The 27,577-nt window shown below is 41.3% G+C and overlaps 1 long non-coding RNA gene across 1 annotated transcript; it reads right to left on the reverse strand.

Moving 5' to 3' along the window:
- Positions 1–14,846: 14,846 nt before the first annotated feature.
- On the reverse strand, positions 14,847–18,277 carry LOC135549086 (uncharacterized). The gene is made up of 3 exons (XR_010456931.1): positions 17,345–18,277; positions 16,800–16,870; positions 14,847–15,273 (listed from the first exon to the last, which is right to left on the reverse strand). It is a non-coding gene; the product is annotated as an uncharacterized LOC135549086 (long non-coding RNA).
- Positions 18,278–27,577: the final 9,300 nt, after the last annotated feature.

Consider the following 27,577-nt stretch of genomic DNA (forward strand, 5'->3'; position numbering starts at 1 on the left):
TTCTCTCTTTCTCTCTTTCTTTCTGTCTCTCGGAGGACCTGAGCCCTAGGACCATGCCTCAGGACTACCTGACATGATGACTCCTTTCTGTCCCCAGTCCACCTGGCCGTGCTGCTGCTCCAGTTTCAACTGTTCTGCCTGTGATTATTATTATTTGACCATGCTGGTCATTTATGAACATTTGAACATCTTGGCCATGTTCTGTTATAATCTCTTCTGGCACAGCCAGAAGAGGACTGACCACCCCACATAGCCTGGCTTCTCTCTAGGTTTCTTCCTAGGTTTTGGCCTTTCTAGGGAGTTTTTCCTAGCCACCGTGCTTCTACACCTGCATTGCTTGCTGTTTGGGGTTTTAGGCTGGGTTTCTGTACAGCACTTTGAGATATCAGTTGATGTACGAAGGGCTATATAAATAAATGTGATTTGATTTGAATGAATGTCACTCTGAACTATCCATTCTAACCACGACAGAGAGGGCGGACAAACTCTCCAACTTTTCAACAGAGACCCTGACAACACTGAGTGTAAATATATATATATATATTGATTGCATCCAACAAAATGCCTACTTGCAGATTGCTTTTCAACAATGCAATTCAAAATGCTGGAGAGTAGAGACAAATTCAACATTTTAGCATCACTGTCCAAATACTTCTGTAGGGGAGTGAAATAACACAATCCTGGCAGAGCTTTTTCCGGCACAATTCCTTTAATATGAAGCAATCTGCCATTCTACATTATGGAATTAGTCTTAGTTGAATTCATTCAAATCCACTATTGGAATGTTTACACAGTGTCTTTCCTTTTGCAACCACTGTCTGTAATTGTGGAAGCTGGAAGCATTTGCCTTTGAGGAGAGTTTACTCTGTAGTCAAAATACACTGAGTATACAAAATATTCCTAATATTGAGTTGCACTCCGTTTTGCCCTGAGAACAGCCTCAATTCGTCAGGGCATGGACTCTATAAGGTGTCGAAAGCGTTCCATGGGGATGCTGGCCCATTTTGACACATGCTTGCCACAGTTCTGTCAAGTTGGCTGGATGTCCTTTGGGTTGGGGACCATTCATTATATACACAGGAAACTGTTGATCGTGAAAAACCCAGCAGCGTTGCAGTTCTTGACACAAACCGATGGACCTGGCACCTACTACCATACCCCGTTCAAAGGCACTTAAATATTTTGTCTTGCCCAGTCACCCTCTGAGTTGGCACATACACAATCCATGTCTCAATTGACTCAAGGCTTAAACATCCTCCTTTAATCTGTCTCCTCCCCTTCATCTACACTGAAGTGGATTTAACAGGTGACATCAATAAGTGATCATAGATTTTCACCTGGTCAGTTTGTCAGGGCAAGAGAATGTGTTGTACTTAGTGTGTTTTTGCTATTTTAATAAAGAACTTTCAGAATTTCTATTTGACTATGGGATCGAGTTCTATTGTTTGATATTCCAATTTAGACTTTAGTCAATATTTTGGTCTGCCCTGTAATTGAATTTACTGTAGAATCAAAGCTGAGGTTTTTGGCTTGTCACACCATAGATTGTGCAGAGATATATTTGCTGTCACCAACTTACAGCCCTATCTGCATTTTAATAGATTAATTATATAATATTAATTCACTCCTTTTCCCATTTTTGTGTTTTCAAAAAAGCAATAGTTCATCGAGAAATGAACATCCTCCTAGCTGACTTAGTAGACCCTGAGTGTGCAAATCCTGCTGTGCCTGGTGCATCACACAGTTGGAGTGTGAGGAAGGAACTCTCACAGGATAGGTGGAGGGAGTCCAGGCCTGAGATGGTAGATTCTCTGCTGGCTGCAGAACATGCTTCTCAGAAGATCTGTCAGTCATTCAATGTGAAAAGGGCTATTCTGCGATGCTGAGACTGTCTGCTGAAACAGCTTTACTGTGAAGACTGTGATGTCTCTACACATGCAAAGTTGCCCCTGCACAACAGAGAGTCCATGATCGAGGGGTTCTACACTCCCCGTCCTCCAACTACAGACATATCTCTCCACAGTGATGGCAAATATGCACTTCATTAGATTTTTTTTTTGTGGCTGAATGTATTATATCAAAGTTCAAATGTATTCTTGTTTGTTGTTGTATATAAATATTGTCCAGAGATTTGTTTCTTACCATTTTACGTACCAGAGGTGATATGTGGTTGACTGACAAGCACCATCCATGTTGGCTCCGGGAAACATATAATCCTTGTAGGAATAAATGGTATGTGCAATATCTACAAGAACCAAACAGTGATGTAGGAATGCAATGTAAAACAACATTGGTTCAGACCTCATTTTTTCCCTCAAGGTCGCTACGATGTCACAGTGCCTGTGCTGACCTGCACAACCTGTCTTAGCACCTGGACAGCAAATTTGGCAGATCTGAAGAATAATGGGTACTGGCCTGCCACTGTCAACTGTGACACCATATGCCAGGTAGATCTGTTCAGCTCTTTTGAGGAGCTGAAAGTGTCAGCCCCAGGAATGTCCTATCTGGCGTTTATGTGGATTATGGAGCAGTGAACTGATTTCTTTGTCAGGGTAACAACCAATTATACTCAGCTTTACCAATGTATGACTTCAGGTTAACAATATGTTAAAGTTATGTTACACAAAGCGTTGTAACAAAATGTATTTCCTGTACTACAACTAGGTTAAAACTGCAGGTCTCTTGCTACAGTGTGTGTTAGCCTCCTGCACCACTGTCCTACCATGCCCCTTCTCTGTGCCCCTATTGCATCCAATATTTCCTGCTCTTTACAACATAAGTACTCATCCTACTTTGCATTGGCTTTCACCTGCTTTGCTGTCAACACTATACACTGGCCCTGCTTTAACTCAAATCCAGTCAGCCATAGTGAATTATAGTATGTTTTGTTTATAGTATTGTTTTAAGGTATTTAATATATTTTCTATATGTATTTTTCCCTTACCAGAATGGAATGATCTGTGGGGACACTTTTCAAAAAAGCTTCTTTGAGTGGACGTACTGCCGCTCTGAAATTGATCAGGTCTGTGATGTACAGTGCTTTGACTGCCCAGCCTGGTCTGTGATATACAGTACTTTGACTGCCCAGCCTGGTCTGTGATATACAGTGCTTTGACTGCCCAGCCTGGTCTGTGATGTACAGTGCTTTGACTGCCCAGCCTGGTCTGTGATGTACAGTACTTTGACTGCCCAGCCTGGTCTGTGATGTACAGTGCTTTGACTGCCCAGCCTGGTCTGTGATGGTGACTGCCCAGCCTGGTCTGTGATGTACAGTACTTTGACTGCCCAGCCTGGTCTGTGATGTACAGTGCTTTGACTGCCCAGCCTGGTCTGTGATGTACAGTACTTTGACTGCCCAGCCTGGTCTGTGATGTACAGTACTTTGACTGCCCAGCCTGGTCTGTGATGTACAGTGCTTTGACTGCCCAGCCTGGTCTGTGATGTACAGTACTTTGACTGCCCAGCCTGGTCTGTGATGTACAGTGCTTTGACTGCCCAGCCTGGTCTGTGATGTACAGTACTTTGACTGCAGTACTTTGACTGCCCAGCCTGGTCTGTGATGTACAGTACTTTGACTGCCCTGCCTGGTCTGTGATGTACAGTACTTTGACTGCCCAGCCTGGTCTGTGATGTACAGTACTTTGACTGCCCAGCCTGGTCTGTGATGTACAGTACTTTGACTGCCCAGCCTGGTCTGTGATGTACAGTACTTTGACTGCCCAGCCTGGTCTGTGATGTACAGTACTTTGACTGCCCAGCCTGGTCTGTGATGTACAGTACTTTGACTGCCCAGCCTGGTCTGTGATGTACAGTACTTTGACTGCCCAGCCTGGTCTGTGATGTGTACTTTGACTGCCCAGCCTGGTCTGTGACAGTTTGACTGCCCAGCCTGGTCTGTGATGTACAGTACTTTGACTGCCCAGCCTGGTCTGTGATGTACAGTACTTTGACTGCCCAGCCTGGTCTGTGATGTACAGTACTTTGACTGCCCAGCCTGGTCTGTGATGTACAGTACTTTGACTGCCCAGCCTGGTCTGTGATGTACAGTACTTTGACTGCCCAGCCTGTTCCCCCGGCATGCTTGCAGTGTCAGTGGACGGGAACAAGAAGCTGAATCGATTCAAAAAAGGGTATGTAAAACTTGTCATAATTGATCAAGTAACACCATACTCTATATCATTTAAACAATCCAAACAAGGTTTGCCTTTTCTTCGTCCAGTGTGAATGTTTTAAAATGCAGTTGAGTTCATTTTTAGCTTAAATGTTTTGAGTTTGTAATGAAATGAATTATCAACATTGTTAATTAAGTGTCCCACAATCAGCTACTGAGGTTGATTGCTATTTCATATGTCATGTATATAATGTATTTCGTGTATCCTTTCAAGGACTGATGACAAAGGATTCTTTGATGGTGTATTTATCCGCAAGGATGAGGATGTCTGACTTTGAACTATGTCCATACAAAGACTAAACATGTGCGTTTCCTGTGTATCTTCTAAACTGTGAAATAGAACTGGCCTCAAAGGCAGACTCATTATACACTATTCCAATAAAAACACATCATTTTGGAGAGATGGTAATCCTCTCTCCAAGTCCAGGCTCGTTACACCACTCATTCTGTTCAGAAATGCAACACACTTTACAAGTGCTTGTTTTTGACAGTCACCCTCTGTGTTTGCTACAATGGAGATCAGAGATTATCAGCGCCCTCAGCCTGATTTTAAAAACCTAACCACTGTCCCATTAACACCCACCCCCCCAGCCCAAAAAAAATACAAAATAATGTTCAACCTATACTCTTCTACTTCCTTGTCGGGGGTTATGGAAAAGGGGTATGTGGAGCATCCCTGTGGACAGCAGCCAAAGAGTCGTCAAGGAAAACAAACAACAAACTTGATGGAGAGGGACTTGATGTTGCCATCTGCCACCACGGAATACTTCTAAGGAACCTCAACATGATGCGTGGAGAGATCTTTGCGTACCCACTGTTCTTGCCGAAGGAATTGTCTGGCAGCAGGAACATACAATTCATGTGTACGGATGTGATCTGCAAATGTTGGCCATACCTGACCAAAGTTGCCCTTCATTGTCCAGAGCTCGCCACTCTTCTAGAAATGAAGCCACTTCTTTCCGTCATGCATACAAAGGCACATCGTTTGAAATGCGAGGTAAGTTTTTCTTTATTAAACTGTTCAAAGAAAATTTCCAGCTTCAGTCCTTTACAAGGCTTCCCATTTAGATGTTTGCTATTCACATAATTGCAATATTAAGTCAATATCTTTTTTAATGTAAATTAGGATTAAGTGGGGAGGATGGAATCGGGAAGGAGCTGGCACAACTCTGGGGGAGGACGTAGAACAAGGAAAGAGCTTCTTGTCGAGGGCTGCAATCTGTTCCAAAGGATGTAACAATTTAAGGTTGTTCTATTCAGCTATTCAGCTATGTTAGTACTTATCTGGAATAAGGAGTTCTATTTTGATTTTCTAGCAAGAACAGATATGCTAACCATCCAGGCCATGGGGTGGAACAGAAGGAAGAACAACCTGCACAGAGCATTGTCCAGAAGATACTTGGTGTATTGTGTGGATCAATACATTTATTTTAGAATTATTATAGCTATGCATTTAATTTATTTTAAAACAATTAATTATTCTGTTTTGTTTTTGTCATAATTCTCAGACAACAGCAACAATCCAGGAGGAGACCCAGACTCTCAAAGTTTAAGAGTGATTTGGGTGTAGGCGATGAGACTGTACAACTGGACAATGGAAGTTCTTAAGTTATTTGCAATGGGCTAATACAGGTAAATGAATACAATTTTTTTTTAAATCCTAAATGTAACTCTCCTGAACTGTCACCTTGACGTGGTGGTAATCAACTGTCAGGTGCAATCATGCCGGACATGTGGAAGGGTAGGAGGCAGACAAAACATTCCCTGGTTCTCCAGGTTCTGGCTCACTCACCCCCCACATAACAAATCATTTGTTACAGAAACCTTCACAGGCCCTATGTTCCTCCAGGAAGTGAGTGCAACCACTCACCGTTGGAGATGCATTGTTAATTTATACATTCATTGTATTTCAGGGGAAACAAATGAGAACATGGATGGTCCCCGGGTACTACAGAAAACAATTGAAGTCCTGTTTCTTAGCATCAAACAAAGGAAACAGAACCTCTACCGTCAGACAGGTTTGTTACATTTCATGAATATTGGATTGCACACACTTCATTTCTCTTTCATTTCAGAGCCATGCAATTTAACAAAATAATTCAATTCTCCTTTTGTTTCAATGACAGATGGATGCAAGAAAATACACCCTCTGTGCAGAAAGATATTGGAAGAAAAGGCCAAATTGACAGCTGCCATAGCGGAGTACAACGCCCTTGTACCAGATTCAGCAATACCATCTGCAGATGAGATCCTTTCCACAGACCTTCATGTATGGCCTTGGGAGCTGCATGGACAAAGTAAGTAGTATGTTTGTGTGTCACAATAACTATGTTTCTGTTTTGCTATCTGTGTTTGTTCAGTTGCACAAACACAGGCAACACTGCCAAAGTTACAAATCCACATTGCATTCTTATGATTTTACAGCTGACCTACTCACAAAGAAAATAGCAAATTGAATCAGTTGGAACCTGGGAGCAGAGGTCTCTTCTCCATGCTTCAGAGGAGAGTCAGCAGCCTCAGAAGACACCAGAACACTGTCATACTGATATACAGCAAAGCTATGGGCCAAGACACCTCCCTCCTAGAAGATAACTTCATAGATGACCTCCTGGAAGAGGATCTAGATGACATCTATGACAGCATCCAATTTCTTATGTATGTATGAGATGTACAAATGCTTAACTAGTACTGAGTATTTTGACCAGTTACTTCTTTACTCTCAAGTCGTTTTCGAGAGGGCTACTTTACTTGTACTTGAGGAATCTGTCACCGACTGAAGAAGTTTGTTTGGGTGGGTGCAGTTTGCACTGGGTGAAAAGTGATTCTGCCTTCCTAAGGAAGAATAGTTTGAACATTTAATGGAAAATAAACTTTTTTTTTTTCTTGTTGACAATGTGATCATGTGGCGTAGATTTGAGAAGGGCGCTCGTCTGTTACTGCTTTTGCCCGGTTACATGACCAGGCCCGATGCTCCCTTTAAATGGACAATCTGCAGTTGCTACATCTACTTTTGGATTTTTGAAGAATAGTTCAGCTGCAGTACCCCATCAGATCCCAAAATGTATTTTTTTCTACTCCAATGTTTGTAAACAAAGTAGATGTAAACATACACGAGCATGTGTCAAACTCATTCCACGGGTGAGCTGAGTGTCTGCTGGTTTTCGCTCCTCCCATGATTAATGAATTAAGGTCACTAATTACTAAGGAACTCCTCTCACCTGGGTCTTAATTGAAAGGAAAAAACAAAAACCAGATGACACTAGGCTCTCCATGAAATGAGATTGACACCACTGGACAATAGCCTCGAAACATGGTTTAAACTATGGTTCCATTTCTCCAGCCCCACCCCTCTGCTTTTTTTACAGAACCATTGGCAGGGAGAAGGATTTATTGTTTCACCTGGTGATTGCCGATTTAAAAATAGTTCAACTGTAATGTGTGTGCTTATTAGTTTAGTTAATTAAAAAAAACAGAAGGTTATCCTTGACTTCAAGTAATCATTTGCATTATGATGGAGCTACATTAGTACATTGGTCATGGGCTTTTAAGTCAATAATTTCTTATGTATTTATGAGATGTACAAATGCTTAACTAGTACTGAGTATTTTGACCAGTTACTTCTTTACTCTCAAGTCGTTTTAGAGAGGGCTACTTTACTTGTACTTGAGTACAAGCACTGACTCCCATCAGCTACAGATGAATCGGGTTAGTTGCAAAACATTTCCTATAATCTACAGGCACTCTCAATGAGTCATCAAAAGTATGGACACAGAATGATTGTATTTTATTATGCTGGAAGAATAATGCATAGCCCTTGTGTGTTAATTAAGCTGCAAACTTGGAAATGTTCCTATTGAAATGTGGGTTGTCCCATCCTGAACAGGCATACTCTCATATATGACATACTCTTAACGCTACTATCAGCGTATTATTATTATTAAAATTAGATGAAAAAATGGCACTTATGCAGGCAAGTCTGACATAGTGGGAGAATTGTGAACATGCACGTATATATCTGTGTTGTCAGCGTTTGGCTACGTCTTCGGTTTGGTCGATCGGTCAGAGTTTGTTTTGGTTATGTGCGTCGCAATGCCCGTGACGTAATAGACTATGTTTCATAATTTTCTGATTATATTTTTTAACTATTCATAAATTATTGTTCCGCAATGTTTCTTTAATTTGAAACATTGTCGGATTATATTAAATAATTGATGTAACATAAATTCTTATAACTTCAAATGTTACAGAAACCGGAAAAGTTGTGAGCTACAAATGTGATGCCATTTTGTAGTTTTTTTCCCTAACCATAAACGGTTTGTTCTTGATCAATATCTTCGCCGATATCATTCTAATTGATGTGTAGAATTAAATGTACATTCATTGGGACATACATAACGCTGTCCTGCATCAGCAAATGCCAATTCAATGTCTTGAAGTACTGCACTTTTTGAAATGTACTTTTCGTCATAAATAGTTAAGCTTGACAAAATCAAATCAAATCAAATGTATTTTATATAGCCCTTCGTACATCAGCTGATATCTCAAAGTGCTGTACAGAAACCCAGCCTAAAACCCCAAACAGCAAGCAATGCAGGTGTAGAAGCACGGTGGCTAGGAAAAACTCCCTAGAAAGGCCAAAACCTAGGAAGAAACCTAGAGAGGAACCAGGCTATGTGGGGTGGCCAGTCCTCTTCTGGCTGTACCGGGTGGAGATTATATGACCAGCATGGTCGAATAATAATAAGGCAGAACAGTTGAAACTGGAACAGCAGCACGGCCAGGTGGACTGGGGACAGCAAGGAGTCATTATGTCAGGTAGTCCTGGGGCATGGTCCTAAGGCTCAGATCCTCCGAGAGAGAGAAAGAAAGAGAGAAAGAGAGAATTAGAGAAGACACACTTATATTCACACAGGACACCGAATAGGACAGGAGAAGTACTCCAGATATAACAAACTGACCCTAGCCCCCGACACATAAACTACTGCAGCATAAATACTGGAGGCTGAGACAGGAGCGGTCAGGAGACACTGTGGCCCCATCCGAGGACACCCCAGACAGGGCCAAACAGGAAGGATATAACCCCACCCACTTTGCCAAGGCACAGCCCCCACACCACTAGAGGGATATCTTCAACCACCAACCTATCATCCTGAGACAAGGCCGAGTATAGCCCACAAAGATCTCCGCCATGGCACAACCCAAAGGGGGGCGCCAACCCAGACAGGATGACCACATCAGTGAATCAACCCACTCAGGTGACGCACCCCTTCCAGGGACGGCATGAGAGAGCCCCAGTAAGCCAGTGACTCAGCCCCTGTAATAGGGTTAGAGGCAGAGAATCCCAGTGGAAAGAGGGGAACCGGCCAGGCAGAGACAGCAAGTTCCAGAGCCTTTCCGTTCACCTTCCCACTCCTGGGCCAGACTCAACTCAATCATTTGACCGACTGAAGAGATGAGTCTTCAGTAAGGACTTAAAGGTTGAGACCGAGTTTGCGTCTCTGACATGGGTAGGCAGACCGTTCCATAAAAATGGAGCTCTATAGGAGAAAGCCCTGCCTCTAGCTGTTTGCTTAGAAATTCTAGGGACAATTAGGAGGCCTGCGTCTTGTGACCGTAGCGTACGTGTAGGTAGGTACGGCAGGACCAAATCAGAGAGATAGGTAGGAGCAAGCCCATGTAATGCTTTGTAGGTTAGCAGTAAAACCTTGAAATCAGCCCTTGCTTTGACAGGAAGCCAGTGTAGGGAGGCTAGCACTGGAGTAATATGATCAAATTGTTTGGTTCTAGTCAGGATTCTAGCAGCCGTATTTAGCACTAACTGAAGTTTATTTAGTGCTTTATCCGGGTAGCCGGTAAGTAGAGCATTACAGTAGTCTAACCTAGAAGTGACAAAAGCATGGATTAATTTTTGTGCATCAGAAAGTTTCTGACAAAGTTTCTGATTTTTGCAATGTTATGTAGATGGAAAAAGCTGTCCTTGAAATGGTCTTGATATGTTCTTCAAAAGAGAGATCAGGATCCAGAGTAACGCCGAGGTCCTTCACAGTTTTATTTGAGACGACTGTACAACCATTAAGATTGATTGTCAGATTCAACAGAAGATCTCTTTGTTTCTTGGGACCTAGAACAAGCATCTCTGTTTTGTCTGAATTTAAAAGTAGAAAGTTTGCAGCCATCCACTTCCTTATGTCTGAAACACATGCTTCTAGCAAGGGCAATTTTGGGGCTTCACCATGTTTCATTGAAATGTACAGCTGTGTGTCATCCGCATAGCAGTGAAAGTTAACATTATGTTTTCGAATGACACCCCCAAGAGGTAAAATACATAGTGAAAACAATAGTGGTCCTAAAACGGAACCTTGAGGAACACCGAAATTTACAGTTGATTTGTCTTTAGGACAAACCATTCACAGAGACAAACTGATATCTTTCCGACAGATAAGATCTAAACCAGGCCAGAACATGTCCGTGTAGACCAATTTGGGTTTCCAATCTCTCCAAAAGAATGTGGTGATCGATGGTATCAAAAGCAGCACTAAGGTCTAGGAGCACGAGGACAGATGCAGAGCCTCGGTCTGATGCCATTAAAAGGTAATTTACCACCTTCACAAGTGCAGTCTCAGTGCTATGATGGGGTCTATAACCAGACTGAAGCATTTTGTATACATTGTTTGTCTTCAGGAAGGCAGTGAGTTGCTGCGCAACAGCCTTTTCTAAATTTTTTGAGAGGAATGGAAGATTTGATATAGGCCGATAGTTTTTAATATTTTCTGGGTCAAGGTTTGGCTTTTTCAAGAGAGGCTTTATTACTGCCACTTTTAGTGAGTTTGGTACACATCCGGTGGATAGAGAGATGTTTATTATGTTCAACATAGGAGGGCCAAGCACAGGAATCAGCTCTTTCAGTAGTTTAGTTGGAATAGGGTCCAGTATGCAGCTTGAAGGTTTAGAGGCCATGATTATTTTCATCATTGTGTCAAGAGATATAGTACTAAAACACTTGAGCGTCTCTCTTGATCCTAGGTCCTGGCAGAGTTGTGCAGACTCAGGACAACTGAGCTTTGAAGGAATACGCAGATTTAAAGAGGAGTCTGTAATTTGCTTTCTAATAATCATAATCTTTTCCTCAAAGAAGTTCATGAATTTATCACTGCTAAAGTGAAAGCCATCCTCTCTTGGGGAATGCTGCTTTTTAGTTAGCTTTTGCGACCGTATCAAAAAGGAATTTTGGATTGTTCTTATTTTCCTCAATTAAGTTAGAAAAATAGGATGATCGAGCAGCAGTAAGGGCTCTTCGGTACTGCACGGTACTGTCTTTCCAAGCTAGTCGGAAGACTTCCAGTTTGGTGTGGCGCCATTTCCGTTCCATTTTTCTGGAAGCTTGCTCCAGAGCTCTGGTATTTTCTGTGTACCAGGGAGCTAGTTTCTTATGAGAAATGTTTTTCGTTTTTAGGCGTGCAACTGCATCTAGGATATTGCTCAAGGTTTAATTGAGTTCCTCAGTTAGGTGGTTAACTGATTTTTGTCCTCTGGCGTCCTTGGGTAGACAGAGGGAATCTGGAAGGACATCAAGGAATCTTTGTGTTGTCTGTGAATTTATAGCACGACTTTTGATGTTCCTTGGTTGGGGTCTGAGCAGATTATTTGTTGCAAAATAAAATGGTGTTCCGATAGTCCGGGATTATGAGGAAAAACATTAAGATCCACAACATTTATTCCATGGGACAAAACTAGGTCCAGAGTATGACTGTGACAGTGAGTGGGTCCAGAGACATGTTGGACAAAACCCACTGAGTCGATGATGGCTCCGAAAGCCTTTTGGAGTGGGTCTGTGGACTTTTCCATGTGAATATTAAAGTCACCAAAGATTAGAATATTATCTGCTATGACTACAAGGTCCGATAGGAATTCAGGGAACTCAATGAGGAATGCTGTATAATGGCCCAGGAGGCCTGTAAACAGTAGCTATAAAAAGTGATTGAGTAGGCTGCATAGATTTCATGACTAGAAGCTCAAAAGATGAAAACGTCTTTTTTTTGTTGTAAATTGAAATTTGCTATCGTAAATGTTAGCAACACCTTCGCCTTTGCGGGATGCACGGGGGATATGGTCACTAGTGTAGCCAGGAGGGGAGGCCTCATTTAACACAGTAAATTCATCAGGCTTAAGCCATGTTTCAGTCAGGCCAATCACATCAAGATTATGATCAGTGATTAGTTCATTGACTATAATTTCCTTTGAAGTAAGGGATCTAACATTAAGTAGCCCTATTTTGAGATGTGAGGTATCATGATCTCTTTCAATAATGACAGGAATGGAGGTGGTCTTTATCTTAGTGAGATTGCTAAGGCGAACACCGCCATGTTGAGTTTTGCCCAACCTAGATCGAGGCACAGACACGGTCTCAATGGTGATAGCTGAGCTGACTACACTGACTGTGCTAGTGGCAGACTCCATTATTCTGGCAGGCTGGCTAACAGCCTGCTGCCTGGCCTGCACCCTATTTCATTGTGGAGCTAGAGGAGTTAGAGCCCTGTCTATGTTGGTAGATAAGATGAGAGCACCCCTCCAGCTAGGATGGAGTCCGTCACTCCTCAGCAGGTCAGGCTTGGTCCTGTTTGTGGGTGAGTCCAAGAAAGAGGGCCAATTATCTTAAAATTCTATCTTTTGGGAGGGTCAGAAAACAGTTTTCAACCAGCGATTGAGTTGTGAGACTGCTGTAGAGCTCATCACTCCCCCTAACTGGGAGGGTACCAGTGTGATTGACATGTGTGATTATTTTGATTTACTAAGGTCCCCTTACTAAACCTTAAGGTCAAATAACTTTGGATATGTTAATCTATTCTTGAATTTAAAAAATCATAAAAGTTTGGGAATAAGTCAACTGTTGGTGGCGCCACTGAGCCCCCATGGCCACCAGAGGTATGAGATTGCATAATTATGTCTAATTCATGTAAAGGATTATTTGTGCCAAGCCATAAAACCGAACTACAAAAAACAAAAACATATTTTTGGGAATTCTATGACCAGACCTGACCTCTTACAAAAGGTTTCCTAGGGTTGTATAAAGGTTCATGGCATAAAACAAGTGTATGTATAGAAATGCATATAAACGTTGTTACATCGATATTGACGCTTCTAGAAGTTCAAAAATAGACATTCAACAGTCTATATATGTGGCCTTTCAACCCATATACCCATTACCCACATTGCCTTGTAACCGCACCTCTATTGCCATGGTCCTCGGCACATCAAATGATTTAGATGCACTATTGTAAAGTGGCTGTTCCACTGGATGTCAGAAGGTGAATTCACCAATTTGTAAGTCGCTCTGGATAAGAGCGTCTGCTAAATGACTTAAATGTAAATGTAAATGACTTAAATGTAACATCATATTCCTGATAAGCAACAATGATGAAAATTAATTCTCATTGCCTATTCAAAAAAGCAGTTGTGGAATGATTTGGCTTTTTTTCCCGTGGACAACTAGCCTAGAGCCCAAGCAGATAGACGGTCTGTCTCTATGCGCTAAACATGCTGCATGTCAACAAGGCTCAGAGGTAGGTCTATATCCAACAGACAAAATGCAGGTAAAGTAATAGCATTATATATACTAAATATATAATCCATATATATGTAAGCTCTGTTGATATACACGTAGGCCTGTGTATTATAATATATAGCCTAGCTACGTCTGCCTAATGGGCCTATAATAAACTTGGATATGAAGGTAAGTCGGCCAAAATGCAACATTCTCATCACTTTGATGATTATTTTCTCATTACTCATAAGATATTCACTAAGTACTAAAGTTGATCAGCCCAATCCACTGCTCATAACTAATATATCAACATTGTACTATGTGCCTAGGCCTCTGGTCAAAAGTAATGCACTTTCAATAGAATAGGGTGGGATTTGGAAATAAATTATCCATTACCTTTATCCATTGAACTAACATTCTTCCAGTAGAAAGACAGACGGAAACAAGTGACCTTATAGTCTCAGATTTGCATTCATTCGTTCCAAACAGAATGTTGTAGCTTTACTATATAGGAAAAGGCCCAGGTAACATGAAGCACTGTGTATGTTAACCTGTGCTCCTTTTCTAATAGTGCGCCGTCGTTTTATTTCAGGACCACGGACAGCTACTGTTAGCTCGTGCGGGAGAAATGCAAGGCATGCCGTGGCGAGTTCAGGACCACGGCAGTGGAGACTGGAGAGCGTCACTAACAACAAATACGAAGACCAGAAAGAAAAAATAAATAATAATAAAATATATATATATATATATATATTTGCATACTGTAAACATTGTCATTTCAAATCACGATATGAATCTGTGATTTTCAACCATCTGACCTAATACTGTCTGATTCATATAGCCTGATGTTTTATGTTTGTTCTTTATTATATCAACTGATTGCTTCTGTATGTGGTGCTTTGGCTGAAAGACCAACACGTTTGATCTGGAGCCCATAGACTATTAAACTTGCAAATGACCTGTCTCTTTAGTAAATATAATTGTATCTACTCCATGAGATAATCAGCTATGTGCATTGTGTTGTAGAAATAGGCATAGACTAAAGGTAAACAATTAGAGAGTGAAATTAAATGTATATATTTAATAACATTGTAAAATGAATCAATGCAAACATAAAAGACAAAAATACTCAACTTCTGACTACTTTAATAAACATATAAATTAATATCACAATACTTTTGGTCCCCTAAAATGGGGGACCACAAAACGTGCTGTAATTTCTAAACAGTTCACCAGATATGGATCAAAATACCCTCAAATTAAAGCTGATAGACTGCACTAACCTTATAGTCATTGTATATTTTCAAATACAAAGTGTAGCTCACTTTGAATCAACAATATCTAAATGTATATTCTCATGAAACTGATTGAGATCAAATGGTTGGCATTGTGATGCTCCATGAATGTTTCAATGGTAAATCATGGCAAATTTGGCCAACCATTTATGATTAACAGGGATACATGTGAAGGGAGAGTGAGGAATAAATTTGTGCATAAAGTAGGTTAAACTTGAGAAACCCGGTCCTCGGCCTTGATCCAGTCATCGTCCCATTTCTTGCCACTAAGACAAGAAAGAAAACATGAAAAGGAATGTCATGTTTTTAAGCAGAGATAGAAAATAAATCATTCACTATATAATCGTGAGCAAGGGTTGCACCTATTCCTTTAAAAGGGTTTTATGATTTTTGGTTGCACCTAATCTCACATTGGTCAAGCTCCTCCTCCTCTCAAATATATATTTCAACTACATAAAGTACCTTGCAAAAGTATTCATACCCCTTGGATTTCTTCACGTTTTATTGTGTTACAACGTTGGATTGAAATTGATTTCATTTCGATTTTTTTTGTCAACAAGTAACTCAAAATGGTGTACTCTAATGTCAAAGTGGAAGAAAATGTAGATTTTGTATAAAGGCATGCCTAAATTCGTTCACGATTTAAATTTGGCTTAACAAATCACATAATATGTTATATGGACTCAATAGGAGTTTACATTATTTTTGAATAACTCCTCAACTATACCTCTGTACCCCATACATAGAACATCTGTAAGGTCCCTCAGTCAGGTTTTGAATTTCAAGCACAGATTCAACTACAAAGACCAGGGAGCTTTCCGAAAGCCTCATAAAGAAGGGCAGTGATTGATAGATGGATAACAATAACAAATCAGACATTGCATATCTCTTTAAGCATGATCAAGTTAATAATTATGGTGTGGATTATTTATTAAACCACCCAGACACATCAAAGATAGTCATCCTTCTGAACTGAGCTGCAGGACATGAATGCAACTGCTCAGGTGTGTCACCATTTAGTATTTTAAATAAAAGGTTTCATGTACTATAACTTTAGCACACTAAGTGAATTTGTCCAAATACGTATGGCTTCTTCAAATTGGGGGGAGGACTATATACATAAAGTGATTTTATTTCTAAATTGTAAAAAGGTGACCTGTACTATCGTCTCATATGAAACATTTGATCTCAAATCCAAAATGCTGGAGTTTAGAGTCAAATTGTATATTTTAGCTTCACTGTCAAAATACATATGGTGTTGAGTGTACAGCATATCCTCAATACATATGGTGTTGAATGTACAGCATATCCTCAATACATATGGTGTTGAGTGTACAGCATATCCTCAATACATATGGTGTTGAGTGTACAGCATATCCTCAATACATTCTAGGAGATTAGTTGAAGTAAACATACCACCCAGAGCATGACTTCCACCTCACTTTCTACTCCTGCCCCTTTATTACGCAACAAATACAACTGTCTGTTTTATTTTAAAGCTGCACTATGCAGAAATCGCTCTGCAAGGTCATGGAAGCTAATATCAGCTGTTTGAAGCTGTTGTACAAAACCAAAGTAAAAGGCTCAATAACAAAACTTAGGAACGGGAAGCATAGAAATAACGCAAACTGTAGAACAGATCTACAGCTTCTTAGACTTGCTTTCAAGTAGAATGATGATCTGTAACTAACATTTCTATGTGAATTTGGTCTGGAAGTTAACTACAATTGGTGTTGCACTATGATTAGCCTTTAAATACAGTCACAGGAATTTCAATGTTCTGCAGATTTACCTCCTTTGAAGTTCTATTGGCAAGAATCTTGAGAATAGGGAAAATTGCTTGCCCCTGGTGCACTGGACACTCTGAAACAATAAATGTATGTATTTATTTAATCACCACCCACCAGAACATGAATAAAGTCAAGTTAGCAGGACAGTCATTTGAATTATTCAGTTTACATCTATGCCTTGCCTTAGATTACACTCTTATAAATGGTTCTTTGGTTGTCACCACAGGAGAACCCTTTTTGGTTCCGGGTAGAACCCTTTTGGTTCCATGTAGAACCCTTAAGACAAAGGGTTCTACATGGAACCCAATAGAGTTCTACCAGGAACCAAAAAGGGTTCCACCTAGAACCAAAAAGGGTTCTCCTATGGCGACAGCTGAAGAACCCTTTTGGAACCCTTTTTTCTAAGGGTGTACAGTATGCCTGCCTCCTGAAAAGTAGGGGACCATCAATCACTGGAATTGTTTTATTAATTTATGAAAAACATAATTTAAGTTATTGACATCATTAACATTTATGAATAAACAATATAAGTTAGGTACTGATTTACATTTTTGCATTTTAGTCATATTTCCTCTTCCTTGGTCGGGGTTGGATGGGGTTGGCTGTGTCATACTCAGCGAGTTGGAGTTTTTTTTGAGAGTGACAGGGTGACAGGACTTTCTCCCCGTCTTCTTTGGTTTTGGGTGTAGCTGGTGTCCTGGGCGGTGGGGGTTATTGGGGGTTTAACCTGGTTGAGGATAGTGTAGCTGGTCTTCTGGCTGGTGGGGATTATTGGGGGTTCAACTTGGTTGAGGATGGGGGTGTAACTGGAAAGGGTGTGATGTGTGAGTATGTGAGTGAGACAGCAGGTGAGTGTGTGTGCGAGTGTGTGAAACAGAAGAGGTGTGTGTGGGAATGGTGGAGGGGGAGGTAAGGGTAGGCCATGGTGAAGAGGTGGGTTTTTAGGCAGGACTGAAAGATGATGATGGAGCCGGGAGCCATTCTGCATGAAAGGTGGATAGGGGGGCCTCCCGGGTGGCACTGCATCGCTAGCTGTGCCACCAGAGACTCTGGGTTCGAGCTCTGTAGCAGCCGGCCGCGACCGGGAGGTCCACGGGACGACGCACAATTGGCCTAACGTTGTCCGGGTTAGGGAGGGTTTGGCTGGTAGGGATGTCCTTGTCTCATCGCGCACTAGCGACGCCTGTGGTGGGCCGGGCGCAGTGCACACTGACCAGGTCGCTAGGTGTACGGTGTTTCCTCCAGCTTGGTTGGGTTGTGTTTCGGAGGACGCATGGCTCTCGACCTTCGTCTCTCCCAAGCCCGTACGGGAGTTGTAGCAATGAGACAAGTGGGTGGGGTTATATCCTTCCTGTTTGGCCCTGTCCGGGGGTGTCATCGGATGGGGCCACAGTGTCTCCTGACCCCTCCTGTCTCAGCCTCCAGTATTTATGCTGCAGTAGTTTATGTGTCGGGGGGCAAGGGTCAGTTTGTTATATCTGGAGTACTTCTCCTGTCCTATTCGGTGTCCTGTGTGAATTTAAGCGTGCTCTCTCTAATTCTCTCTTTCTTTCTCTCTTTCGGAGGACCTGAGCCCTAGGACCATGCCTCAGGACTACCTGACATGATGACTCCTTGCTGTACCCAGTCCACCTGGCCGTGCTGCTGCTCCAGTTTCAACTGTTCTGCCTTATTATTATTGGACCATGCTGGTCATTTATGAACATCTTGGCCATGTTCTGTTATAATCTCCACCCGGCACAGCCAGAAAAGGACTGGCCACCCCACATAGCCTGGTTCCTCTCTAGGTTTCTTCCTAGGGAGTTTTTCATAGCCACCGTGCTTCTACACCTGCATTGCTTGCTGTTTGGGGTTTTAGGCTGGGTTTCTGTACAGCACTTTGAGATATCAGCTGATGTACGAAGGGCTATATAAATACATTTGATTTGATTTAAGACAGAAACCACTAACAATTGGATACCATGAAATTGGGGATAAAAAATAAATAAAAATACAACAAAAAAACAAAACAAAAGGTGGATACGAAAGTGTCAGAAAGAATAGCCCTATACACATAACATTGACTGATGGAATGCACCAGGGAGGTCCAATCTGGCATGGGGCTTGAATTGACAAGAAGAACTAGAGATTGTGATATAAAAACTATACTAACAATAGCAATTAATAAAGAGAGTTTGGACAACTAAGGAGCTGACGTTGAGTTCACATTAAACATCAAGCCCTGACCCTTCTCAAACCCACTAAAGAAGTGCTGTGTGTGTGTTTGAAGGTGACATGGGTTTCAATGACTCAATCATATGGGTCAGATCTGATAACTGTAATGTAATGTGTCATACTAACTAGTTGTATTCTGCCCTTGTGTTGCGTTCCCATGCAAAACTAGACAGATAGCTAACAACTAAGTCTTCAATAAAACTCCCAAGGCGTGACTTTTCTTGAATGAATATATTGAAAACGTTTATGTTGTGAAACTGCAAAATACAGAAAAGAATATACTTTAGTATTCAATTCACACCGACATACTGTAGCTGTACATTAAACATTTGAAGTTGCATAAATACAAAGCACGCGCTAAGGTACCATGCATCTGGCATGATGCCAAACCACATAGCTAATTGTTAACCATATGGTAATTGGCTCCTTTCATTACTCTAATGTATAACCATCTATGTAGAATAACAAAGCATATTACACTAGAAACAGTAACAAAACTACAGTATTGTATATTTTACAATTCGTTTGCATGACGCATGAGCAAAGTAATACAGCTAACGAGATACATTAAAGGCATTGCAATTTGTGAGTAAATGCAACCAACATTGATATGTAAGCAATTCTATCAATAACAAGATTATCATCATTAGCTAAATGCTTGAATCGAACTTACAAACAAATATTTTTCCAAGGCTGAAGCGTGACAAGAAATAACTACATTGAAAGACCTGCACCGTAGCGTTGTTTGTAGCTGCTTCTATGCGTGCAAAACAAATTCTGTACTTTCTGTTTGCGCCGTCTTTCTAAGTACCAGAAAGCGCCACTAGGGGGCAAATAACACCATTGAACACAATGAAAATCCAATTTAACCATTGTAATAAAATAATCTGTTACCTTCTAACAGGATGGCAGCACAAGTTGACTACTATTGTAACCTAGATGTAGGCTGGTAGAAGAGTGGTAGGTGTAGGTCTGAGTGGTCTGAATAGAAGGGTGGTAGGTGTGAAGGGTCTTTATTTGGAGCTGCAAAGTAAAGAGAATAGAACAAGTTTAGAATTGTATTTCACCGCTGTATATGTAGGATACTTATTTTAATAAAACATTTTAACTGAACATTAAGATGTACTTTATTTGTAAGTGGATTACATCACAAACACTACAGGTGGTGTACAAAAATGTAAAGAATGTGAATGATGGATAATAAGATGACCATTGGATAGATACACATTTACTGTGGATGGGAGCATTGCTGTCTGGTGGTCCCAACTCATCCATTGTTCGGAATTGTTTTTTCCACAAGATCTAAAACAGTCTTTGCAAAGACAAGTTGAACTATCTCTATTAGGCAGGGGTGTCAAACTCATTCCGCAGAGGGCCGAGTGTCTGCAAGTTTTTGTTTTTTCATTTCAATGAACATCTGGACAACCTAACCAGGTGAGGGGAGTTCCTTGAGTCATTTGTGACCTTCATTTATAAATCAAGGGTGGAGAAAAAACCTGCAGACACTCGGACCTCCCATGGTAGGAGTGACACACGTGGATTAAAGTAATTAACCACTCAAACTAGTTTAATCAGGGGTGAAGATGTTTCCCAGAACAAAGCCCTGCGCCCACCATGAAACTCCATAGACTGTAGCCTAGCTCGCTGCTAGCTAGCTAGCTGAAACTGTTGAGTAGGCCGATAGGTAAGATTTTCCTTGAAAACCTTGACAGATTAGTGAAAATGTATAGTGGTTTGACAAATGTCGTAAAAAGATATAAATCAATCTCCATAACATTACATACTAACGATTACAACCACATTGTTTTATTGCATACTTCACATACCGGGAAAGAGAATGATCGCATGGGAGGATTGGGTACGTTCCAAGTTGCCTTCTTTGTTGAAGTCATGATGCGCATTTGTGTTGTAGGTCAACATTCACAGATTCTGCACAAAATACGAATATACATTCAAACTGCATGGAAAAGCGTTTCTTAGATTAATTTAATTTGAAACTCTAATATAAACCGAACAACGCAGAAAGTAACCTCCCCTTCAGCCAATTGTGTTGATGAGCTGGAACGCGCTCCGCATTACATTGTGTTGAAGTTGTCTATCTACAATATTGATCTTGGGTCAGTTTTCCGTTATTTTCTCGTACGACTTGGGGAGAGAAAGCAACATCACCCGCAAGGGTTTTGATCGGCCAACATATGTTTTCTGACTGCAATGAGCGAAACAACACCCACAAATATTAAGTGAAATCAAGCATAGAAAACAGTATTTGCCATTGACACTGTATTTAAATGTTCCCTGGCAAAGAACCCAAAGAGTGCCATTACTTGGAGTAATAAAATGCCTACCTGTTGAATATCCTCTTGCCTGCAGCAAATAAATGTATCGGATGAGTGAAGTGGAAGATTAAATACATTTCTTTCAATGGAAAAATCACTCATAAAATACATCTTAAGACAGATGTAGGCTATGTATGTAGGCTAAACATTGGAACCGCTCCAATATTATTGTGTAGACATACCGACGCTCGTCGGATGTGGCAGGTCTTGCAAACTATTACAGACTACAAAGGGAAGCACAGCCGCGAGCTGCCCAGTGACACGAGCCTACCACACGAGCTAAATCACTTCTATGCTTGCTTCGAGGCAAATAACACTGAGGCATGCATGAGAGCATCAGCTGTTCCGGACAACTGTGTGATCACGCTCTCTGTAGCCGACGTGAGTAAGACCTTTAAACAGGTCAACATACACAAGGTTGCAGGGCCAGATGGATTACCAGGACATGTGCTCCGGGCATGTGCTGACCAACTGGCAGGTGTCTTCACTGACATTTTCAAAATGTCCCTGATTGAGTCTGTAATACCAACATGCTTCAAGCAGACCACCATAGTCCCTGTGCCCAAGAACACAAAGGCAGCCTGCCTAAATGACTACAGACCCTGTAGCACTCACGTCTGTAGCCATGAGGTACTTTGAAAGGCTGGTAATGGCTCACATGAACACCATTATCCCAGAAACCCTAGACCCACTCCAATTTGCATACCGCCCAAACAGATCCACAGATGATGCAATCTCTATTGCACTCCACACTGCCCTTTCCCACTTGGACAAAAGGAACACCTATGTGAGAATGCTATTCATTGACTATAGCTCAGCGTTCAACACCATAGTACCCTCAAAGCTCATCACTAAGCTAAGGAACCTGGGACAAACACCTCCCTCTGCAACTGGATCCTATACTTCCTGATGGGTCGCCCCCAGGTGGTGAGGGTAGGTAGCAACACATCTGCCACATTGATCCTCAACACTGGAGCTCCCCAGGGGTGCGTGCTCAGGCCCCTCCTGTACTCCCTGTTCACCCACGACTGCATGGCCAGGCACGAGTCCAACACCATCATTAAGTTTGCAGACGACACAACAGTGGTAGGCCTGATCACTGACAACGACGAGACAGCCTATAGGGAGGATGTCAGAGACCTGACCGGGTGGTGCCAGAATAACAACCTATCCCTCAATGTAACCAAGACTAAGGAGATGATTGTGGACTACAGGAAAAGGAGCACCGAGCACGTCCCCATTCTCATCGACGGGGCTGTAAGTGGAGCAGGTTGAGAGCTTCAAATTCCTTGGTGTCCACATCAACAACAAACTAGTTCAGTCGTTCTTAAGGCCACTTCTCTCCCTCCACACCGGTCGTATGACTGTAGTATTGATCTCCTTCCGGGAACTACTCCCCCTGTCGGTCGTAAGGCTCTCTGTGGCCGGTACCTCCCTCCCCTCCCGCCCGGAATGGTCCAAACACACCAACACAGTTGTGAAGAGGGCACGACAAAGCTTATTCCCCTTCAGGAAACTAAAACGATTTGGCATGGGTCCTGAGATCCTCAAAAGTTTCTACAGCTGCAACATTGAGAGCATCCTGACCGGTTGCATCACTCCCTGGTAGGGCAATTGCTCCGCTTCTGACCGCAAGGCACTTCAGAGGCTCGTGCGTACGGCCCAATACATCACTGGGGCAAAGCTGCCTGCCATCCAGGACCTCTACACTAGGCGATGTCAGAGGAAGGCCCTAAAAATGGTCAAATACACCAGCCACCCCAGTCATAGACTGTTCTCTCTACTACCGCATGGCAAGCAGCACCAGAGTGCCAAGTTTAGGACAAAAAGGCTTCTCAACAGTTTTTTACCCCCAAGCCATAAGACTCCTGAACAGGTAATCAAATGGTTACCCGGACTATTTGCATTGTGTGCCCCCCAACCCCTATTTGACTCTGCTGCTACTCTCTGTTTATCTTATATGCATAGTCACTTTAACCATACATCCATGTACAAACTACCTCAATTGGGCCGACCAACTAGTGCTCCCGCACATTGGCTAACTGGGCTATCTGCATTGTGTCCCACCTCCCACCAACCCCTCCTTTTACGCTACTGCTACTCTCTGTTCATCATATATGCATAGTCACTTTAACCATACCTACATGTACATACTACCTCAATAAGCCTGACTAACCGGTGTCTGTATATAGCCTTGCTACTCTTAATTTTATTTCTTTACTTACCTACACACACACACACACACACACAACTTTTTTTTCCGCACTATTGGTTAGAGCCTGTAAGTAAGCATTTCACACTAAGGTTGTATTCCACCTGTTGTACTCAGCGCACGTGACAAATAAACTGATTTGAATAGTCTTAAAGCAACCATTTATTTCATTATTACTTTATTTACTTTAGTGTCTTAATTCTATAGTTATATTGTTTGTTGTATAGCCTGTATCTCAGACGACCAGAACCTTAATAACAATCCCCATACTACCCCATAAAATACTGCATTCAAGTGATATTCGGTACTAGGAAACTGACATTTCTGACTTGCTAACTGGTCGAACGCGTTACAGTAGCCTAAGTATATAACATGACTGTAATAATCATAATGGAAAGGCCTTGGAAGTTCCATAAGTGTAAGCCAACATAATTCATTATTTTACATTAACCTGTTTAACATGTAATAAATGCATTGTGAAGAAAATTGTGTAATTTAGGCTACACTAAATATGAAATGGGTTATGAAGAAAATCGTGAACTGTTGCCTACACGACAAAAAGGCCTTTCTGATTACAAGTGCACCAGTATCCAAAGTATTAAGCGAAATCAAGCACAAACAACAGCATTGGTATTAATAAAAACATTTTTTCACACAAATTAAGTCGCACATAAATGTGTCTTTTCTCAAAAGTTCTGATCAGCAAGTCTAAAACAGTACATATAGGCATACAACAACACATTTAAAAAAATGGTAAAACAAGGCATGACCAAATCAGAAAGATAGGTAGGAGCAAGCCCATGTATTGCTTTGTAGTTTAGCAGTAAAACCTTGATACATGTGTGATGTATGATCAATTGTTGTAGCTTGTATTCTTCAAACCGATACGGATTTCGATACAATTTTAAAATCTATTCTACAAGTGACTGTTTGCCAGTTTAGAAAAGGTAATATAGATGTGAGGGAAATTTCTGTTAAACCTTACTGACGCTTGTGTACTAGAAAATGTTTCCTTAAGCCTAGTTTCTTAGGCATTAAGGTTGAGATTGTTAAAGAAACTAGATCATATGAGATGGAATTGTGCGTGCATTAGTATAGGCCTGTTGTAACTGTTTTGTGTGTGTGTAGCATGAGATGTATGTCCCATTATGTTCTTGGGACACAGCCAAGAGCTGACAGGTGAGACCAATGGTTTCCTGTTAGTCTGAAGGGAAATAACTGGTTCTTCTTAATCAGGGTTATCATGTAATCAGGGTCTAAATGTAATCTGTTACAGTTACTAGTTACCTGCCCAAAATTGTAATCAGAAACGTAACTTTTGGATTACCCAAACTGAGTAACGTAATCGGTTTACACTATGTTACTTTTAGATTACTTTCCCCTTAAGAGGCATTAGAAGAAGACAACACGTCACCAATTGAACAACATCTATTGTAGAGTAAATCAATGTTAAAGATTACATAGCTGGCCATATATGGATGTTAAATTTTACTTTATGGGTTGGTTATGTAATCTTCTTCTGACCCATCGCTTTCTACTACATATAATAATAATATTCAATTATATATTTACGTAAAAAACAAAGTCTATCAGAATTCCAGTCATTCCAATAAATGTTATACCCCCTGATCTTCAAGAATAGGACTTTGAAATATGGATGTATAGGTTAGCCAAATTGTTTTACCTGAGCATTACACCAAAACGAAGGACTTATTTGCCAGCCCTATTCTGTTGATTATGATTTTGTTGTCACGGAGGACTGATTGGGCTCATTGATTCGAGTTGAAAAATAAATGCTGAGCTCATGGAATGGCATGCTTTAAGCACTACTGAAAAGTGCTATTTACATGTGAAAAATGAATGCCATATGCTGCATTTTATATAGGCCTATTGTTTACCTTTTAGTTGGTGACACTTTGATATCTTGATCAAATGCAGCTGTTTAAAGGGCAAATCCACAGATGAAACAATAACAAAACGGACTCCCCGCCTCTGTTTTGGTAAAAGGCTGAGGGATGGGCCTGGAGAAATGTAACCACTCTCAGATTAATAGACAGAGCTGTGGATGCAAGGACGGGCCATCCATGATATCACAATCATTGTTTTAACCATGTTATGAAGCTATACAGTGTTAGTTTACAATTACAATGTTTAAGAACATTGGGGGAAACTAGCTTAAATTTTGGGTTCTCATGGAGTCTGACAGTCGAACTAAGCTCAGAAGGCATTTATACGTTGTATTCTTCAAGAATCAATGGCTGTGCGAAGCTGCTGGATATTGGCGGGAACTGGAAGCATTCCAAACATTTTCAATGGGTGACATGTGTGACATAAATGGGTGACATATATATATATATATGATTGTGTAAACCAGGTGTGCATGGAACAAGACAAAACAAATGGAACAATGAACAAATGAGCAGGGATGGCTAGAATGCCGGTGACGTTGACCGCCAAACGCCTCCCGAATAAGGAGAGGAGCCAACTTCGGCGGAAGTCGTGACACATTGTCTCTGCCAGCAATCTAACCCATTTCTCCAAATACTTTTTTTTCTCTACCCGACTGCACCTGTATATCCACAATATTCCTTTTCACAGCTCTTTTTGCTATTATATCTACTATATCATTTCCATAAACACTTGTATGAGCCGGAATCCAACATAACTGAATTTCAATACCATTTCTTTGTAACCCTAACAACAGCATCATTCTTTCTACAAATAAATCATCACGTTCTGACGTTCCAGATCTTAAACTACACTAAACTGATACAGAATCCCATCATATTCATACTCTTCTTGGTTGCACCTCCCCTATCCATTGCAAATCCAACAATTATTGCAACCATTTCTGTTGAATATATAAACAAATGATTTATCTCTTGCATAGATTAACATCAAACTCAGTGTTACGGATACAGGTATCCTGTGTGTGTGTGTGTGTGTGTGTGTGTGTGTGTCCTGTGTTCTTTTCTCTCCTTCTGCCCTCACAGGTGAGAAAATCATCACTCCCCAATCAGTCACCAACAATCATCAATCAGAAGACACACCTCCTCCTGTTTCCTACCCAATCACAGTTCCTTTCCCTTGGTTTAAAAACCCTGTCAGTTGTTTGCTCTGGAGCTCAATCTCGCTGTAAATGCCATATGTCTGTAGAGCGCTCTGTTTCACCCTCTCCTACAATGTCTCTCTATAGCGCTCTTTATGTATTGAGCTCTCTTTTGTTTGAGCACCTCCATATCACTTTGTCCTCACCTGTGAGTATTGTTTTTGGTTATGGTGTTTGTTTGCTGGTGGGAAAAGGGGGAACCAAGACAAGTCGCCCATGGGCATACACTACCCGTAGGTAAACTTTGATAACACTAGTTAGAACTGGGTGGACCACCCACTCTATTTTTGGTTAGTTAGCTGTTGTTGAAATAGGCTAGTCTAGCTTAGGGGTGTTTTTGAATGCTTATTGTTTCTTTCATTGGGTCCAGCTCAGCCCTTTTTCCTGCCCTCCCCTCCCCCCCACACTTTTTCACTATAATTTGCATGAGTTATGTTACGGGTCTCGTTACCATCTCCCCTAGACTGTCGGGCCAAAAGGGATTCGTAACACTCAGGAATAAATACACCTGCTCCTGTCTTCCCATTCATTGTATCCTTTGAACCATCTGTATACGCTGCAAGACAAGAATAAAACTGATGACTAATATATTGATCCACTATTATTCCTACATTCTCTTCACAACAGTTTATTTTCTATCAGGCTAAGATCAACATGTTGTCACGCCCTGACCATAGAGAACCTTTTTATTCTCTATTTTGGTTAGGTTGGGGTGTGACTAGGGTGGGCAATCTAGGATGTTTTTTTCTATGTTGGCCTGGTACGGTTCACAATCAGAGGCAGCTGTTTATCGTTGTGTCTGATTGGGGATCATATTTAAGCAGCCATTTCTCCACTGTTTTGTGGGATCTTGTTTCTGTGTAGTTGCCTGTGAGCACTGCTTGAGTTTCACACCGTTTTTTTTTGTTC

This window comes from Oncorhynchus masou, chromosome 12, assembly GCF_036934945.1.
Source record: "Oncorhynchus masou masou isolate Uvic2021 chromosome 12, UVic_Omas_1.1, whole genome shotgun sequence".
NCBI classification, from domain to species: domain Eukaryota; kingdom Metazoa; phylum Chordata; class Actinopteri; order Salmoniformes; family Salmonidae; genus Oncorhynchus; species Oncorhynchus masou.